Genomic DNA, 21,652 nt, shown 5'->3' with positions numbered 1-21,652 from the left:
ACAAGAAAATAACATAAGTTTGCCAGGGGGAATACACTATAATACAATGTCCAAATCAGAGCAAATACTGATTGTTTTTACACCTTTTTTATATCTGCCTTTTTGTTTTCAGATTTATTTAACACCTTTAAAAAAAGTTCAACATCTTTCAAAAAATAAATAATATTTGGTTTTGTGTTCCAGAACTTACATTTGTGAATGAAAAATTTAGCAAGTAAGAGGACTAAATTATTTATTTATTTATTTATTTATTCATTCTGGGTATCTGGGCCCACAGAAGTGATACCAGTGTAAGTCAGTGACAGGCATCAGTCGTGCGTGCGTGGACCACGTTAATATGAGTGATCCACATGCGGTTCTATTTAAACTGTGCGATCTGTGCGTGGAATAGACCGACCCAGGACACGCTGGAGGGATTCTATGTGTGGAGCTGGTGGATGTGTGTGGGCACAGGGCTGTCTGGGCTCCTCTGCTGAGGCTGATGACCCCGAGACCCGGACCCGGATCGGAAGAAGACAGTACGGATCCGGGACAACGGAAGATGAGTGATCCGCATGCAGTTATATTTCAGTTGCGGGATCCGTGCGTGAAGCCACACCTTACATTGCTATAAGTACTGTGGGCTCATTAACACATTTAAAGTCCGGTCATTACACGGACTTCTGTGACAGACCGCTGTCACTGATAGGAGGAGGAGCCTACGGGAGCCCGCAAGCGCGCGGCCCGCAGGCACGAGAGAGATGAAATCGATTTTACTATTTCCCTTTTTTAAAAATTGTCCTAATTAAAAAATCCGATTTCGATTTAAAATCGATTAATCGTGCAGCCCTAATGGATATACTGGGTTTATGTTCAGTTAATGATATATTTGCTGAAAAAGTCACTTTTTCTTCACTTTCCTCTGTTTTGATATAATCTTTGGATTTACTGAGTTTTCATTTATGTCTAAATTAAATACAAGAAATTAAATATAGGAAAATAAATGATTTACAATGAAAAATGCAAAATACAGAAGATAAAATTATAATAAATGGTGATAAATCACTTAAAGTTAAAGAGAAAAATTCATTTGGGAACTGACACAAAAGTAGCACTGGGTCTTTATGCGTTAAGGCTGGGCACATATGGATTACTTTATAGTTTGTACATCAGTGAATTAAGAACTAGATTTTTCAATCTCCTTCATTCAGCAATCTTGTCTCTCGAGCTTGTTCCAGTAAATGTTGTTGAAGTTGTACTTATGCAGAGATAAGACATATAAAAACTGACAAAACAAATGACATATCTATTGTGCAAAACAAGAGGAAAACACAAGGACTGTTGACAGCTGCAATAACACCTGGAAACATGCGTGAACAGAGACCAAAAACTGCAGTGTGAGCCTCTTTCTGCATCATCAGTGTTAGTGGTTGTGACTGAAGCCACAGGTGTGGAGATCTCAGCTGCCTAACCTCAAACCCAACATGTCCTCTGTGCTTTACATGCTGCATTGATAATGGAGATGATGTCCTCTAATGACGAACATGTACATGTAATGTAGCACATCAGAGGCCTTGGACCAAATAAATATTTAACAACATATTACACTTAATGGCTGACTGGCTGCTCACTGATGAGCCACTGGAATGCATGGCATAATGAGTTGTTACTTCTTCTCTGCTCAGATCACCCGGACTAAAACCATTATATTATGCATGAAAAGGTTCAACGAAAAGCTGCAAATTGCCACAAAACAGACATGTTGCTTTACTAATGGTTGGATTTATGATGCCTAATGGTATCTTTGCAATCTGGGTTCTATTTAGATGGGCAATCTGTAAAGACTGAATTAAAAAAGAATGCATTAGATTAAATCACCGTGATTTGGAAAAAAAAAAAAAAAAAACACTGCCTTAATGGAAGATTTTACCCTTTGACAAATGTAGATAAATAAGAACAAATATTTTCATTATTTTCATCACAAGGAGTCCTTGCAGTCTTTCAGTATTCATTCATTCTCCAACCTCTGTTGCATTGACTTGAGCAGAAAAAGAAGAGAAATGGGTCAGGGCGTGACATGCTGTGTAGGAACATGTACTCTGACTCATACAGTAGGGAAATCCCGCTTCTGTTCGTTGTGCTGAGCCCAACCTCCCAGTGGTGTGACTACCAGCTGCTGAAGTGCACAGGCCTCTTTTTGGGGCAGTAGTTCCCGATGGATGCTACTGGTTACATACTCTGTCAGCAATATTTCTGCCTTGATGGACTGAAAAACCTGACCAAAAACATGCGAAAATTTAAATTAACACTACGTTCTTGAAAAATTAGATGGTTCACTTTTACCAGGATACAATCCGCTCACAGTACAACAGCAGGAATCAAAAATCTTTCAAACAGCTGAACAATATAGAGGCTCAGTGAGTAAGATTTAGGGGATCAAATATTATCAATATTTCCATAGGTCTTTAATATTGTGGTGATACAGTACCACAGAATAGAGTTTGTCTTCTTTTCTCTGTAGACAGTGGAATCCAACATTAAGATTCAATAGTGATACCTACTATAGTATGTTTGAGTGTGGATCAGAATTAACCCCTAAAAGAAAGTAAGAAAAGTCAAAACTTATTTTATCAGAACAGAGAACACTAAAGAAAAAGTGACTTTTTCACAACTAAAACACTGCAGCACTTCTATACCGTCAGTTCTATGCTTTGTACAGTTGTGCTCATAAGTTTACATACCCGGACAGAATGTGCATGGGATGGTCATGGATGTTCCAACATGACAACGACCCAAAACACAAGGCCAAGTCGACCTGTCATTGGCTACAGCAGAAAAAAGTGAAGGTGAACGAGTGTCCATCTCAGTCTCCTGACCTCAGAATGACTGAACCACTCTGGGGAGGTCTCAAACATGCAGTTTATGCAAGAACACCCAAAATCTTCAAGGAACCGAAGGAGTTTTGCCAAGAAGAATGGGCAGCTTTACCATCTGACAAAATAAAGTGCCTCATCCACAACTACCACAAAAGACTTCAAGCTGTCACTGATGTTAAAGGCCCCAAACAGTGGATTAAGAACTAGGGTATGTAAACTTTGGATCAGGGTCATTTGGATAGTTTCTGCTGTCAGTATGATTTAAAAAGAGCAAACATTTGTTTGATAATTAATGGCTTCATCGAACCACTAACCATAAGTGAAAGAAAAGTTTTTGTATTCTCATTCATATTCTCTGAAAAATGGCCAAAGAATCACAAATTCTGCTACGGTAAACTTAAAAGCACAACTGTATCTGCTCATCTGCAATGTATGCTACAAACAAAATGTACACAACTAATGCAAAACCGAAAAAAAATTAAAACAAAAAAATTTCTTTTTCAACAAAATATGTCATTATATGTCATTGTTTAGTTAGTATGTTATTAGTTTAGATGAGTAGATGCCTTTGGTCATCAGCAGCTGTTTAGGTCCTGCTTAGGGTTCATATCCCCTTATCAAAAATCCTGGAAGGCACAAACCAAACACAAGCTCAAATATGGACCGTTCAGTATTTTTATTAACCACTATGGGATAGGGGGTATTTAGCTGACCACAATCCACCAGTAGACTACACAATATATTACACACTAAAGCTGTAATTTATTGGGCGTGTAGTGTGTCTGTGTGCTGTGGTTAAAATGAGGTTAAACTGAAGTTAGGACAAAAGTGCATATTACCTACAAGAAGATTATGACCCACTCACATTAATGAAACCTCAGCAACAAAGTAGCAGGCGTCAAAGTTTTACTCATAGACTGACACTGTGCTAGGACATGGATGTAGAAAGAGCAAGTCTCCATGGTTACAACAGCTGCTGTCATCTTCAATCCAGTGACCTTTTATACACCGCAGATCAATAACACCAAGGTACAGTCTACTACGTAAACAAGGGAATAGGAAGACAGCTGACAGGAGTAATTGCTGACATTTCCCAGGCAGATTTCTTCGTCAGTCAGTAAAGCTCTTGGCTGCAGCATATACACTACTGGAGACTTGTGTAAGAAACTTTGGGCATATCTTTTTTTTTTTTTTTCTGTGTCTGCTCCAGAATCACATCACAGCAATTCTTTTTTTTTGCTCATTTGTGGTTCTGGGCAATTTTAAAGAAGGTGTGATAAAGTGACAAAACTTTAATCTACTGTCAAGTCTGCTGCACCATCTTAGTCTCAGCCAAGAATCTATAGCATATTGTAAGGGTGGGTGTGTGTGTGTGTGTGTGTGTGTGTGTGTGTGTGTGTGTGTGTGTGTGTGTGTGTATGTATCTGCACAGTTCTGAGAAATACAAATGTTTTTAACTGGCCAATTTGGCACCTACAGTTTAGGAATAGTCCCATCTCCATATTAAATATTTCAGCACATTTGTAGGACCAATATTTTGGGAGATACAAGTCATTTTGGAATGCAATGGCCTTACAATCACGTTGCATTACCCATGATGGTTGACCTGAAGCACAGTACCACACTGCATGATGGGGAATGAAGTTAAAACTGGCTCCCTGTCTCTCAGAGAATAGACTTCAAAATTCTCTTACTAGCATATAAAGCACTGAATGGTTTAGGCCCAAAATACATCAGAGACCTTCTAGTCCAGTATGAACCATCCAGACCACTCAGGTCATCTGGTGCAGGTCTGCTCTGTGTTCCCAAAGTCAGAACTAAACATGGAGAATCAGCGTTCAGTTTCTATGCTCCAAATATCTGGAACAAACTACCAGAAAATATCAGGTCTGCTGAGAGTCTGAGTTCTTTTAAGTCAAGGTTAAAGACTCACCTGTTCACTGCTGCCTTTGACGTTTTAAATTTTATATTCTCTTTGGAACTCTGCACTGCAACTCTTACTTTAATATGTGCGTGTTTTTATTTTTATTTTATTTTTATTCTATTTTTTTTTTAATTTTATGTGTTGTTTTCTTACTTGCTGTTTTTAATCACCTTTTACATGTTTCTTTTATAATGTTTTAAATGTGTCTTTTTGTTTCTTTTATTTCAATGTCCTGTGTGAAACACCTTGAATTGCCTTGTTGCTGAAATGTGCTATACAAATAAACTTGCCTTGCCTTGCCTAAAAACAGGAACGATTAATTTACCAAGGCTGTTTTCACACAGCGCACTCAAGTCTGTACTGTACTTAGATACGTTCACACCTTTACCGCAGATCACAAGCATGTACTGCGGCCTGTCCCCCGTACAAGTAGATGTTACAGGGTTGAAACAGTAGGTGGCGGTGTGGAAAGAATTCTGTCGCCATCTATTCCGTCCCCTGCGTGCGTGGCTACACAAAGTGACAGATAGCGAAACGCTAGTCTTTAAAGTTATAAAGCGAATGTTGACTGAGACATAGAAGTAAACTGAAGGCTCTTTACTGTTGGTCTTTTCACAGCATCTTCCAGTATCAGAAGACTTATTTTTTGTGAAACTAAAAGAAACAGATACAAAGACATGTTCATATGTACAAACTAAAATATGAATTTTTAGCATTCACTCATAAATCTTAAGAATTATGAAATAAACTGACAATATTCACAAACTATGAACTGTACAAATATTATATACAAGATAAACTTACAAACAAAGCTTCTTCAAGGCTCAACAGTGATGGATGCGATGGATTACAATAGGATGCTCTTGAGCACATTGCCATATATAACCAACAAGATGGCTGCTATGAGCTTAGACCTTAATCATGTGACTGTAACAGCCAATAGAAACGGAGTACTTTCAAACTAAAAGAACTCCCTTAAACTACCACCAAGAGGCACTGTGCAACATTAAACTATCCAACAAATGTGGAAGTCAGAGGAAGACAAACCCTTACGTCGTCAAATGAGCAACTGTTCTGTTCATTTGTCTACAATGGCAGCAATACTTTATCTGTTAGCCTGTTTGAGGCAAAGTGAAGAAGAGCGACCTTCGTTGTCCTGATATAGCACCAAGTGGTTCCATTGTTAAGGCGAGCCCGTGCTGAACGGATCTGAGGCTTTTTCAGGAGACAACAGGAGCGCCGTCTATGGTCTCGCGGAGATTAGGTCACCTCCGTTGTTTGAGAGGTGATTAGGTCACTTCTAGTCTTGGTAATTTCACACAGTAACATAAAATACTGGAGTCCGCACCGTCCATACCCAGGACTACCTTCTCAACTGGATTCCGTTACAGTACTCGAGGACGGAATGTTTGCATTCACACTGATAAAATTAAGTGGACTTTGGGGACAAACAGACTCGGATACACTGTGTAAAAGTGCCCTAACTCCAGCCCCTAGATACTGGCATTGACCCGGTGTTCCCCACGGATCAACACGCTAGTTAAGTATATTTCTCTAGCAACGAAGTGAACAGCATCCGAGGAAGTAATAAATCCAACGTCAAATGAAACGGAGATTATAAATGTAGCTATACTATCCTTCTTTAGTACACCAAAGGACTTCAGATGGAGCTTGCATTTATTTAAACTCTTCTCACGGGCTGTCTTAGAGCAAGCGATGCAAACCCTTGGCAGAGGAGTAGGGGTTGCCTTGGTGAGGCTCTGTTTGAAGTCATGAACTCCTAATTTGTTTTCCTTCCTAGGCTGCCGAGCCAAGCCTTTTCAAGATGCCTTTTCAAGCTCCTCATGGATGAAGTCGCTTAGGTGCAGATGTTGGTATGAAAAGAGAGCAGAGACTGAGATGGAAGGTGGGAAGGATAAGAAAAAATAAGGGTTTGATAGAAACAGTGGGAAAAGAGTAAAAAAAAAAAAAAAAAAAAAAAAAATCTAATATGAAAAATACTGAGAGAAAAAGTGGTGTGGATTGAATATCTGTTACACAGCAGGAGAAATAAAAGACGTAACGGGAAGATTTTATAAAAGAGAAAATGTAGTTTTCTGTCTCTTTTTACTAAGAAATTTTATTCCTTGTGATTCAGAAGGCTGTTTTTAGGTTCTGGGGGATATATTTATTGCCAACTGTACTATAGCAACCTTAGCAAAAATTTAACAAATAAATATTCAGCAGGATATTAAATTAAAATCCACAGGCTACTTGGTTTTAAAAACGGTGAGTTATGAGGCTGTCTTGTACTTGTGTCATCATGTTTGTATTTCTTCCTTCACTAGAATTACTAAATATTTCATATAGTGAGATCACCCCCAATTTGGCTGAAAAAAATAATTGCAAAAAGGATGGAAAACCAAAGCAGCAGAAGAGAGCACAAGTACAGTGTATTCATGCATAGTGTATTTCCATCCCGTTAGCAGAGCCTCTGTGTTGTTGACAGAACCCGTGTCCAGCGTACAGCAGCCTTCTGACAGCAACAAACCTTCACAAACAAGGCAAACACCGAGCAAATGCTGTACATGGCACCTCCGTTTTTCACATTTCCACTCATGTCTGACATTTTCACTTGTGTCTAACACTATATTACTTCCAACCTGTTAAAATTAACTCAAAAATGAAGTGCTAACATGGCTGAATTGCCATGGAAACGACTTTACCTGTATGTAGCCTTCTCCGTACATTTACTTTTCCTTGAACATTTTATTTCATACAGTTAAATGTGCAAATGGGCACATTAAGCCACAGGTAGAGAGCACATAGACACACCACTGTCTCACATTCACACATGCAAGCCCCTCACACAGCTGGAATCCGACCAGCCAGGAGCACAGCACAACATAGAGGAGAGCAAGAGCGCTAGTACATGAAAGGTGGCCTTATTTTAGAGTGCAGTGTTCACAGCCAGGAAAGAGTTTCATACCTAATTTCAATTGCAGTGATGAGACGGTGACTCGGTAGGGAGTCGGAAGCATGGCAGAAAAAAGCTGCCCAAGAGAAGCAGAGCATCACATGGGAAACAGAGGGTCAAGCTGCTGTTCTGTTCACCTCCGAAGCCTCTCTCAGTGAGGGGGAAGGACGGCCACGGCTGCTCAGAAGAACGGCCAAAGAGCCATAATTAGTGTGAGAGTTAGAGAAAGGTCAAGGAACTAAAGGGCTGCTTTGACAAAAAAAAAAAAAAAAAACTCAAAGTATAATAAATGTCATACTCCTCATTACCCTAATATTATTCTGCATTTGGACCATAACTGTAAAGGCTTTGGTTTGGTTGGTAACTGATTGGTACATTTTAAGTTACTTTTATTCATCTTCTAGCAGAGAGACTATATGTCACCGCAGATTCGTCTGACACCATAAGTATAAAGCTAAACACGGCTACAAAGCTAAGCTATTGTGAAGAAAAAATAATAAACTGACATATCACGAAGACAGAAAGCCAACTCTAAAATTTGCTGAAGTCTGTAACCTGTATTTACTGAAGCCAAGAGTACAGAAAAATGAGCAACAAGTTGTTTTATTCTCTATGAATTTAGGTTTTCAGTTACAAGGAACATCCAAAAGTTGGTCAAAAACTTATATTCTGATAAATTATGTTTTACAATTGCAATTTGTACATGTTTTCTGTCATGATTTACAATAAAAATTTAAGTAGTCTGTTCTGTGGAATTAAATGTAAGTCCCTTATGCACAGTACTTCTTTTGCGGGAATATTTCACCTTTACTCCGGAACGACGTCCGTGTAAATGGAATGGTGTATCCTTTGGTCCCACCTCTGTCACGGCTCTGTAACACCTCTGGAGGTAGTAACAGAGCAGTGATAAAGGTGGAATCGTGATTCCGAAACACTATGTAAAAGGAACACCTCCCATTCCACAACCAAGGTGTGACATTTTGATGCGTGTGCAACCCCCACACTGGGAGAATTTAAAAATGAACGTGGGCTGTGTACCATAAACAAATATATCAACGCGATCAGAAAGATGTCGAATGGGGGAGACACTGAGATCTGCGATATGTTGACACTTCGGGCAGAGGACTCTATTCATGCTAACATTTGTGGGACGGTGAAAGACTCTGGAGAGGTTAGCAACATCGCTATGCTCGGGGCATTTCCAACGCACAAGTTACACTATACGCTGCATCACCGCACCTTTGATTCAGGAATGTAGGACCACTGTGTAAAAGTCTACCCTGTCTCATCTCTGTTAATCCTTTGGCTTGGCTGTGGAAATCGGTCAATGGTGGGAAAATCCATCTCAGCTTTTTTCTGGGATCTCTGTGTAAAAGTGGCTATAGTCTGAATTGGGTTGTTTTAACTCTTTTTCATAGTCCTGTCTGAACAAATCCAGTTACATGTAAGAACAGCATAGTGTCCTCTCACACCACATGCCCACATGCAGTGAAAAACGCATAAGTAACAAAAAAGCAAAACAAGACATAGAAAAACAGGCAGAGCACAAGAAAGTACTTCTGAACAGTCAGGGAGAAAAGGAGAAATATCCCTGTCTGTTTAACTGTCATTGCTGTTTTTTGTTTTGTTCTGCATTCAGGATTTCAGGTATATTAACCTGTTATTTAGTTTTAGTTGACGGAGAACATCTTGCTGATTTTCTCTAACTTGGTGAGATGATGTCAAGCTCCTCTTGCTTAGTGTCAAGCTCAGCTGCAGGACAGAGACAGGTATGGAGTGTGAGTGAGGGGGGTAGTGTTTACTTGTCAAACTGTTGGCTGATGCAGAGCCCACCAAGACATAGACACATCTTGTAGCTGGATGACACTGCAGAACTGTGGTTGACAATGGCATGTTTGCAGTCAACAGACTCTAATGATATGGAAATTTCAGATGGAAGTCAGGAAGACAAGATGGACAAGATCCTGGAAAAGCCTCTGCTAGTTTAGACAACATTACACAGAATATTTGCACAGAAAGTCACAACACATTTTGGACGATCCTCATGTTGTGAAGAGGAGTTTTTCAAATAACTGTATCAGCGACTACAACGACTACTGCAGATGACAAAATAACAGCCATGGATTAACTTAAAGGTCCTGTATAGAGAATCTGTTTAAAGTGGATTGGAGTGACTCCTTCGGCTGCAATCGGTGGTGTTTTTAAGGGGCAAAGACTCCGCTTCCTCAGTTCTCTCCATCGGTTCAAACCAATGCAGGTTTACCAATGTTTTAGCCCGTGCTCTATCACTCTCCTGTTTAACTTTCTTTTTCTCTCTGCCAGTCCAGCTCCAGTGTCCACCATTAAAACAAAATAAATCCAAGAAATCCCTTTCTTTCGTGGTGTTGTCATAGTGACATAAGTCTGCTGTAAATCAGTCCAGTCTTGTCTGACCCAACCAGGGAAGTTGGAAATAGCATCTGGAAATAACCTATTTTGGTGATGACAATCTCATTTTAAATTGCAAACTACGATCAGGCATACATCTAAAAATGAGAGTTTTTCAAGATCACACAGAAAATCTGTACAGGACCTTTAATAATGCTGCAGCGCCTTAGTATTAACAGCATAGGTGTTCACTCAGCATTGCTGGTTTCACCAATCTCAGGTGAGGGTATGTTTCAGAGCTGCTTACTGGATACACATGAAACAGCCTGAAACAGAAGATACAAAACACCTTTTAAATAATCCAGTTTTAGTGATCAGTCCACTTTCAGTGTTGATATTAGGTCTTTTCATACCTAAGGCTGCTGCTGCTGCAGCACTTTGAAGTCATTTTGTCTTTAAGAAAAATTACAGTAAATTAATACACACAGGCAAAACTGTTCTCATTAAACAAAGTGATGTTTCATAAAGTTATACATCCAGCAAGTGAAAAGGCAAAGGAGAAAGGAGAGGATTTCAGAGTTTCTGCAGGCTTAATTAAAGCAATTTGACAAGAAAGAGAAGGCAGGGTTTGAAAAACTCAATCTGTATCTGTGAGTCTGCTAGGTTGGACAACCAGCAGTAAATATGAACAGAATAAACCCACACAACTTTCACAATAGTCACGTTTAACGTAATACACTGTCCAGCCAAAAAGAGTTACATGTGATATTTAACTGGACTGTGTTGAGCTTTGATAATGGCAAAGACCATTCAAGGCTTATGCAATCTCATAATAAATATAATTTACTTTTGTCCAGAGTTGCAGTCATTTTTCACAACATGGAAGTATCAGACTGCTGCGTAAAGTGGTCTCCAGCATTTCCTAAAGAATGGGGTTCAGGTCTGGACTCATGATGTCTTGTGGTCTCTGAACCACTCTCTCAATTTGAACCTGATGAATCCATCCATTGATCCATCAGTGTTCAGACCTGGTCATTCAATACATTCAAGTTCAGCTGATTTCATTTTATGGGGACTTGGGGTGTATTCAGATATATTTTATTTGGTCCGTTTAAAATGGACCAGAGCTTGTTTCCCCATAAAGTCCAGACTTTTTTGAAGTGTGAATACAAACATGCAAACTCTGATTCAAATAAAACAAGCAGACCAGGTCTCAGTCTGCTTCCAAAAGGACTCTGGGCCGGTTCACTTCTGGTGTGAATGTACCTGGCCTCAAGCCCAAACAAACCGAGGAACCATACGCCTTTTTGTGCTTGACGAGCCACCATAGCCACTGGAAGTAGTCAGAGCTAACAGCAGCAGCCATGAGCCGTGGACAGATGTGAGGCAATGAGGAGACTGAATGTCTCACTGACATTTGGTCAGATGCCTGTATTACCAAACTGGCTCCAAATGTGTTGTTCTTAACAGTAAAAATTATTTTAATAAATTTGTGTCTGTTAATATAAAATACATATTCCAAAAACAATAACTGCATGTAGGACCTCCCTGTTTGTTTTCATCAACACCCGCCGTCTCGGATTCCCCCTGCCCCCAGCTTTTCTGTCCAATGCTAGCACAGTTCGTCACATGCGTGCTTCTGTTTACAAATTTTGGTCCACTAGCAAGTATGAGTATGCTATCTGATCCAAACGAAAAAAATAAAGTCCACATTCGATCCAAACCAAATAAGCAGACCAAAGGACTTTCCAGGTGTGAATACAACCTAAATGTTGCTGAACCTAGACCTGACAAACTGAAGCAACCCCAGATCATAACACTGCCCCCACAGACTTGTACTGTAGGCACTAGGCATGATGGGTAATCTCTTCATTCTCCTCTTTTCTTACCCAGATGTAGGGCTGTGCAATTAATCGAAATTCAATTACGATTTCGATTATTACACGCAACGATTACAAAAATTATGTAATCGAGAAAAAACGATTATTAATTTTGAGTTGTTTTAATTCACGCGCACGCAAGCTACCATGAGCTGCTCTGACCCGCCCCCCTCTAAGCTACAGCTTCCTGCTAGCCGGCAGGTCCACCCCAAGAGGACAGTTGTACCTAGCGGTCTGGAAAAATGGCAGGAGAATCACAGCAGAAGTGCTTGGTAAACAAAAAAGGCAAGTCCAATTCAATTGTATGGAATCACTTTGGGTTTGATGAAGAAGACGAAGAACAAAAACACATCACGTGCAAAAAGTGTTTCGTAGTTGTGTCCGCACCGACCGCTAACACAACAAACCTTTGTAACCATCTAAAGTTTAACCACTGCGACCTTTATCATAATCTTATGAAAAACTAAAACGCATAAAAAAAACTGTCTACAACTTCGTCCGCAATGCAATCTTCAGTCTCCGAATCTCTTTACGCTGCAACTCCCGTATTAACCTAACCCTAACCTGTATAACCCTAACGTATGTATTCTAGATGGCTGATGTAAACAGAAGGCCTGAACTGAAACCTCACGGCACGCCACTGACTTAACTGTTTCATACTACATTGAACATATTTGAATTTATAATTTGCACTTTACGTGAGGTTTTTTTTTTTTTTTTTTTTTTTTTTTTATTGCTACAGTTGTATGGCAAGTCTAGAGCAGTTTAATTACAGTGCACTATTTATTTACAAAAGGAAACATACTTGAATTTACAGTACACTTATTTGCATTCAAAGATTTTTTTGTTTCGTACAAAAGTGAACATATTTTGTTTTAGTGGTTAAAAGCTTTATTTATGTTTAAAGAGTATATTTTACATTGTTTTGCAAGAAAAAAAATAAACAACTTTAAGGTTAACAAATAATCGTTTTTAATAATCGTGATTTCAATTATTGCTAAAATAATCGTGATTTTTTTTTTTTTCTATAATCGAGCAGCCCTACCCAGATGTGTCCATCACTCTGGAACAGGGTCAATCTAGACTCATCAGACCACATGAGCTTTTTCCATTGAAACTTAGTCCAATCTTTATGCTCTCTATCAAACTGATGGTTGTTTAAGAAATGAAACTGCATCAGTTAAAGGGTTAAAGAACTTAATGCACCTGAAACATATTGTACCCCTGACTCATGTCTAGTAATTTAAGATAATTCACAAGTATAGACCAGTTTCTAGGTTCAGAAGGATTAAAATAGGAATTAAGGTGAGTGTGGAATGAAATGGCTGGAGGCAGCAAATGAGCAAGAACGACTATTATTCTTTTGTAGAAACATGAAAATAGAAATAAAACAGTACACAAATTAACAATAACAATAAGATGACATACAAATAAAATAATAACACCCCATAAAAAGTCCTATTGAGCTCAATGTTTTAGTTTGTCCTTTTAGTCAGTTAGTCAAAATTCTGTTTAGGTCAGAGTTCAGTTCTTTACCTGGGTGGTAGTTTGAGTTGTTACCATTTTAGAGTTTCCATACTGAAGAAAACAATGATGATCTTCATTGGAGGATTTGGTTCAGTTCTGGGCACAGGCTTGCCATCTCCATCCGGAGAGAATCCAGGAATCCAATCCACGGTTTTCTTTATCAGCAAGAACAAAAAAATCTAGCCTGCACAACAATAATGGTATTATTGTACAGAGCTAGATAAAATCCATTCTTCAATTCTTTTCTCATAGCTATAGCTTAGTTTTTATCTTCTTTTCTCAAATCATATTACCATTGTAACAATACATAGTAATACTGTACATGCATGCTTTTAACTCAAAAGAGCCTTTGTTGTACATGAAATTAATTTAAACCCATGTAAAACACATAAATACATCTCTCTTATATCAATGTATTTAATTCATTATGAAATTGTGATTAATATGTTCCAACCAATTTAATTATTGATTTCATAACCATTTTTAAGCTTTTGTAAATCATGAAATGAAATACAATCAATTCATTACCTTACCAAGGAGGTAATGTAACAATAGCTTCCAATATTCTCCTTGTAAATCATCCTTTGTGTCAGTAAAACCCTATCTGGGCTACTATGTTCAGCATTACATTGGATTGGTGTAAGCTTTCACATGGTAAATCATCAAACTGTGCATTTAACATTAAAATAAACATTACATGCGACCAGAAATGGTGCAAAAAGAACCAAGAGTGCTTCGTAACACTTTTGTGAACTTAAATCTCCTTTGACAAAACCTTACATTAAACAGAAATAGCATTTTCATTGTTTTTAAACAGAAAATGTCCACTCGCGATTGGCGTTAGCATAACGCTAACAGCAGCATGACGCTAGCATGTTTTCGCTAGCAAGTACATGGTCACGAGCACAATGGACAGTCACATGGCCTCTCTAGCTCGTGCTCCAACCAACTTAACAAAATAACTATTTCCAATTAGCATTCGGATAGTGCAAATATATGTTAAAACACTTTTCTGAATCACAACTCACCAAGTTCAGCCATATATTTCAACACGGACCGTATAATAGTCTTTTCCGGTCATTCTTAGAGCGCAAAAAACTGAGAAACTAATACATGATTCCGCCCCCTGTTCGGAAGGCGGGACTAATACTCTGAACAACAATGAGAAGGTCATTATCACCCAACGTGACCAATGAAAACAGGAAAATAAAGTTAGATAGAGAGGATCAAAGTTCCGCTTTTCAAAATAAATGGGTTTCAAAATAAAATGGTGCAAATGCATTAAAATAAAAGGAGAGAAATTAGGTAGATTTCTCTACTGGGTTACAATATTCAGGGTGTAATTTGTTGGGGGCAATGGGGGAGATCACCCCACCCCACCCCCCTGGTTTTTACATCCCTACTTCTGCTCAATGAAGTTCATCCTGGGGGGGGGGGGGGGGGGGGGGGGGGGGGCAACCAACCAATGTAAATAACAGGCAGGTTGTCACAGTTTGTTTCCACCTATATTTATTTTTTTATTATTAGATTTAACCTTTATTTACCCAGGCAAGCAATTAAGAACAGATTCTTATTTACAAATGCAGCCTGATCAAAGAGCCATAGCTCCTTGAGGGGTAGGGGGTGAGGGGGCTAAAAGTAAAAACAAGGTCAAACAATTACAGAAACAAACAGTTAATAAATAAATACATTACAACAATAACAGTGAGACATGTAAAAGACAAATACTCAACAGGTGCAACAGTCAACTAAAACTTGTTCCAGGTTTTGCTTAAAAACAGTGAGAGATGTGAGGACAATGAGTTTGAGGGTGTTTTGTCGGGTGTTCCAGTCGTTAGCTGCAGCAAATCGGAAAGCGCTGCGACTTATCCTACATTACTGGCACTAATGTTCACCTGAACCAAACTGTCGGCAGTCTCAGAATTCGTGAATATCCCCATGCACTGGGGCGCTGTAAAGGGGGGGGGGGGACTTGACAAATTCATGGGGCCCAGCATTTGTGTGTCCAGTGGATACAGGTTAGAAGTTGTGAAAATTCCGTGTAGAATTGAGGAATACAGGGTGGGGAAGCAAAATTTACAATATTTTGAGGCAGGGATTGAAAGACAGTGTATGACCAATTAGTTTATTGAAAGTCATGAGAATTTATTTGCCACAAGAAAATTTACATAATAGAAAATGTTTTTATTCTATGTGTCCTCCTTCTTTCTCAATAACTGCCTTCACACGCTTCCTGAAACTTGCACAAGTGTTCCTCAAATATTCGGGTGATAACTTCTCCTATTCTTCTTTAATAGTATCTTCCAGACTTTCTCGTAATAGTTTTGCTCATAGTCATTCTCTTTTTTACATTATAAACAGTCTTTATGGACACTCCAACTATTTTTGAAATCTCCTTTGGTGTGACGAGTGCATTCAGCAAATCACACACTCTTTGACGTTTGCTTTCCTGATTACTCATATGGGCAAAAGTTTGTGAAAAGGTATGGATAATAGTGTTAGGTATGATTATGACATCAATATGTTTGGTTTCAAAACAATTGACGTAGTGCCCGCTGAGAAAAAACAACTAAATGTTCATTGTAAATTTTGCTTCCCCACCCTGTAGAACCTGGGAGTTGGATGTTGAAAGTATGTAGAGTTTCACTTTCATTTCACGTCACCCCAAGTATGTAACTGCTGCCCCACCCCACACCCAACCAAAAAACAAAAAATAACATCCCCTCCTCTGTGTTTTTTTTTTGACAAATCGCACCCTGAATATATTAATCACTGCAGTAATTTTACTGATGGAAGGATGTGACCTATTTGATTAGTTAAAGCCAGGTGTGGATTTTTATAGGCTGGGCAGGGGCTTGAATTACTGCTTTTGCTTTCTGCTCATAAATTGAATTCAGTGGCAGTGGCAGGGGGTGGACAGTGTTAACTTACTCCTTAAATCCAATCAAGTTTTGGTGTATCATAACAATCCTAATTTGCTTCTCCTTCATTAAGGATAGTTTGTGCAAGTTTTAAAAGATTCTTACTCTATTTATCACATTGTATTTTTGTTTACCATCTCCGCTGAGAACATGACAGGATTTCGCCTGAAGCATGATTTCCACACTCACTCCAAGAGTGTAACCAGCTGTTACTGTGGAGTAACTCAACTTCCTACCTTAATCAGATCCACAGCTTTATTTGACATGGAGCAATCTATCATTTCTAAATGTGACCACGGTGGTAGGAATAGCTGAAGCCCCTATAGTAGAAACAATCATGAATGTTTCAACTTATATAAAATGTCAGCATGCAAAATGAATATCTACAAATGAGACCATATGGATGAACTCTCAGACATGGATCATTATTAGCAGGAGTCACACTGTTTCGGATGGAGATCATCCAACATCCAACAGCACAGTTCAGTGTGTATACTGTGAAGTCATGTGGAATCTGTGGAGTCCTCTCTGTTCTCAGTAGGGGTTCCTGCAAATGCTGCACATGGAATCACATCTGTTAATTAACATTTTGGTGCACTGTGTGGAATGTGGATGACGGAAAGGAGGAGAAGGTGGAAGCAGGGAGGAGACAGTGGGAGGAAGCTGGGCAGATTTCAACACTACCGGCAGCCTCCCGCTGAGACGCTGCCTGTTTCGTTTCAGGCTCTAAACACTTGAGCTAGACTATAAATGTGTGCACAAGAGAGAGGGGATAGATGAACTGAGACCAAGAGAGTGGGAGAAGAAGGAACAGACGAAGGAGGATGAAGGAATGTTTAGCGAGGAGGACGTGGAGACGAGGGGTGTTGAAGGGAAAGAGGTGGTTGGAGGGTAAGAAAGAGCACAGGGTAACAAACAAGATTTCACAGTGCATTCTCCCTGCAAGAGTACCAAACTCAACCCACCAGATTAACACTATTCATTTGTACTGTAGATTTCCACACTTCAGTGGATGATTTGTTCAGGCGCCCTGGTGGATTGCACCGCGGATGGGGTGATCCGTTCGCCTCAGATTCAGTCATATCAGTTATGATAGATACAAATATCAAAAATGAGAATATATTGTATTAATTGGTCTTTTTGCCTTTTTTCCTGTTGATTCTGTGTGTAGAAAGGCTATACCTCGTGCTGAAAGGATCATTATTCAGTCCAGTGGCTCAGGGAGTCCGTGTTGGAAGCATGTTTTTATGGAGCTCATGCATGACCACAAAAAAAAACATGAGCCAGGCGTACTTCACAGAGCATAACAAATAACACACTGAGCTCAATTTTTCCATCCCCTGTGGCGTGTGTGTGGTGTGAAATCAAGCAGACATACAGGATGAGAAGGAAGATCACCTGTTTACATGTAAGAGTGTTTGCAATATCTGAGAAGTAGTCGTAAATCCAGTAGTACATCCAGTTAATACAATACGCAATATTGTATGTAATAAAAAGTGACAGATACAGATAACAAGTGACAAATACTGCATTAAAGTTTTCCAAATTTAAGTTCAGTATTTAAAGCAAAATTAGAATGCATGCAAAAATGATAGTTGCGTGTATTTAGTCTGGTCTCAAGTTCAGTATTAAAGTACATTATTGATGCGCTTGTACTTGTTATGGTTGTTTTTTACTGCATTATTTATGTATCATTTATTTTTATTGCACTCTATTTAAACTCCACATCATTATAGTGAAAAACATTGACTCTGCTGTGATGGATAATCACTTCATCCACCTCTCCTCTCACTCTGAAGTGTCCATCACACTGGAACAGGGTCAATCTGGACTCATCAGACCACATGACCTTTTTCCATTATAACACAGTCCAATCTTTATGTTCTATGTCAAAGTGATGGTTGTTGAAGAAATGAGAAGCGACTCACTGCATCAGTTAGGGTTAAACAATTTGATGCACATAAACCATATTAACCAATGCAGTAACTTTCAAACACCTTTGTTGAAGAGAAGAATCTTTATTTTGTCAGTATATATTGTGCATGTAACACACACTGACACAAATGACCCTTGGATTATGACCCATCACTTGCTGAACATGCAGGAACACACCACATGCTGCAGACTAGGCGTGTGTACACTATCCTTGGTGGTGTAATGTCAGGTATCCAGGGAGCAAATGGGGGTTAAATGCCTTGCTCAAGGGTACATTACCCAACAATTTCTCTGCATGTCTGGGGAAATTAAACCAGCAATCCTTTATTCACAAGCCATTTGTAGCCCACCACTGCCTGGATGTGTGCATGTAGACTACTGACAATATTCTAAATATATAGCTGGGAACTGTGTTTTTAGGAGATGCTCTAATATTCAATTTTGGCAACAAAAGATGAAATTTCAAAAACTTCACGGAGTTTTAATTTTGTCCTTTTCTTTAGCAATAGGTGGTTATGCCTAAAAATGTATTAGTCTGGAGTGTTTCTTTGATCGTTATTATTTGATAAATATTAAGCACCTTGTTGTCTCTTTATAGAAAAATGTGGCTTCTTTTCTTCAAATTTACCAAAAGCTTTTGTGAGACTATTTTATTTAAGCATCATTACAGATTCAAAGTCCTGAAAAACATCCGTTTTAGAATGCAGCTTATTCAAAGATTAATAAAGGGGAGATCTTAATACTCTTTGCAATTCATTTAGACATCAATCACCAGATATTATACATGTTAGTACACTGCCTCTTAACATTTCCAGAGAAGTTGTTTACTTAGGTTTGCGAGCAGTAATTTCTGATGTGGTGGGACTCATTTAATCAAGTCTGAGGTGATGGTTGTCTGGTTATGAGAGAAAAATGAGGAACCAACACTCACCAGTATGAGAAAGTGTGCCCTGACACCCATGAGCTTGCCTTTCTGCTCCTTGTGAATTTTGTGAACCAGGACCAAGGGCCCGATCAATATGCGCTCTGCCCTTTGCATCATGTGCAAACTGGGGAGAGGAGCTGGTCAGACAGTCCACTGTGACCTCTTCCAGTCTTGTGCTGCCTTTGTAATGTGAAAGTGGGTAAAAGGTAGCACTGTTCCGTGCCAGGTTCACGTTTCTCTCTGTAGACATAATGAACATTAGCAAGTCTCTGTTACTGCTTCTGTTGAGCCTCTGGTCAGTTACAACACCAGGATGCAGGTAGATTTAATGTCCTGCCCGTCCTACTTTTGGTCCCTAAAGTGGCTGATGAGACGCAAGGACATCTCCTTCAGAGGAGAATCTGAAGTCTAGTCTGGTGCCAGATCTGTTTCTGCAAGCACTGACAGACTTGTGTCGTATTCTCTTTTGTATCTGAGTATCCCAGCCTTGTCCTTACCTTTTTCCTCCTTCAGTGCCCTGCCGTGGAGAAACCCCTCTGAGGATTACCCAGTAGGCCTCATCAAAGCCTGACAGCCAGACTTCTGTCAGTAAAGGCTCTAAAATGCTTAAGTAAAGAAAAGACATTCAGCAGCACAGGCTTTCATTAGTGCACTGTATTTCTTGACATTTCTTAAGACGAGACACCTCATTTCAGTCATGAACCCATGGTTATTTACAGACATTATCTGTATCTGTTTTTGTTTCACATAAGCCTTTGGCCTTAATCATATTACAAAATTATGCTAAAAATCTTATGTTGTATTTTGTCTCAGTGCACATATTCATGTGCTCAGTATGAACACATTTCTTTAATAGGCCTTGACTGTTTCTTGACCAAGGTGACAGCCGTAGTATTTTTCTTAAGTCCACAAAGCATCAGCTTTCACAGATTTAGAAAGAAATGAATGGTTTGGAATACAATATGTACGGCAAGTCATGGGAGGTTAAGTCACGATGCCACACAGTGGTTATATAAAATATTCCAACTTATCATTTTATTATTTTGTCATACAGAACAGTACAATTGTACAATGTTCAGTCTGTTACAAAAACTGAACATTTCTATATTGTCATGATTGATTTTGCACGTCTTTCAAAACCTGCAAAAGATCCCCTAACTGGTCCCCTAACCTTTTCCTGTAAGCAGATAGGCCCATGGCATGTGTGCTGCTTCTGTCCACAGTTCTGTGTCAGCAGGGGGACAGGGTACCAGTCTACACAGGATAGAACCAGGGCACTGACTGGATCTGTGGTAACAGACTAATGAGAAATTAGTCCCACAGGACTGTGGACATAGACACTTCTATAAATACATTCAGTCGATCTTTATTATTTACTTTAAGGAATGGTGGCACATGTTACAGTAAATAAAGTCAAATATTTGTGGTGTGGATATTGGTTATATTTTCATTTTCATGTTAGTTTGGTTTGAACATGTTCACTATGGGACAGACAATTACTTTGTGTAGTATATGACATACAGAAGCCTTGAGGAAAACACTTACCTGTTGAATGTCTGTTCATCTTCAGTTCACATATGGTACTCATCTAGCTGTTTAGAAGAGACAGCCTTGAAGATATAGAAGCACTGAAACATTTTCCTTTTAGTGGTGCAAATGTGAAGTGGAGGAAGCGAGTGGTCAAGTTGACCATCAGAGGACAAACACATCCTGTGGATAAAAGCTTGAGGTAACCATTCACAGAGTCAACAGAGGGACATCTGTGTGTGTGTGTTCAGAAGACAACAACAGGTGGGCGATGCATCACTTAGTCTAACACAGACAGAAGCTTAGGATTTCATATTCAAGACATTCTTTACATGGTCGTTTCCATTGTTGTATATGTTAATATTTTTTAAACAGACACTTCATGGTTCTTGAGTGCATCGTTGTGTCAGTCTTGTAAACTCTGTGAGGCCTGCAGTGATCTGAGACAGAGTTTTGGGATGTTCCTCATTTTCAGTTCTGTAAATTTTATCTACCACATATATTTCATTTGCCATTTTATATATATATATATATATGTACATCAGACTTCTGGTGATGATACAGCCTCAGAGACTTCTATTAAATCACTAAGAATAAAATCCAAGTCTGTAAATGAGAGTTGCTCCATGGCAACTGGTGAGAACGTGTGTGTGTGTGTGTGTGTGCTGTACAAAGATGCAAGCAGCAAATGAAATTTCTCAGTTGTTTTCAGCTGTGGGTGTTACACACAACTTATAGAAGGATGTGGATTCGACTGAGAGTTTTTTGTGTGCTGAACACAAAAATGGAGGAAAAAACACCATGAACCTCTACAAGAGGGTAGAGACCATATCAG

This window comes from Sphaeramia orbicularis, chromosome 12 (assembly GCF_902148855.1).
Source record: "Sphaeramia orbicularis chromosome 12, fSphaOr1.1, whole genome shotgun sequence".
In the NCBI taxonomy this organism is placed as follows: Eukaryota; Metazoa; Chordata; class Actinopteri; order Kurtiformes; family Apogonidae; genus Sphaeramia; species Sphaeramia orbicularis.
Note: the sequence above shows the minus strand (reverse complement) of the source record.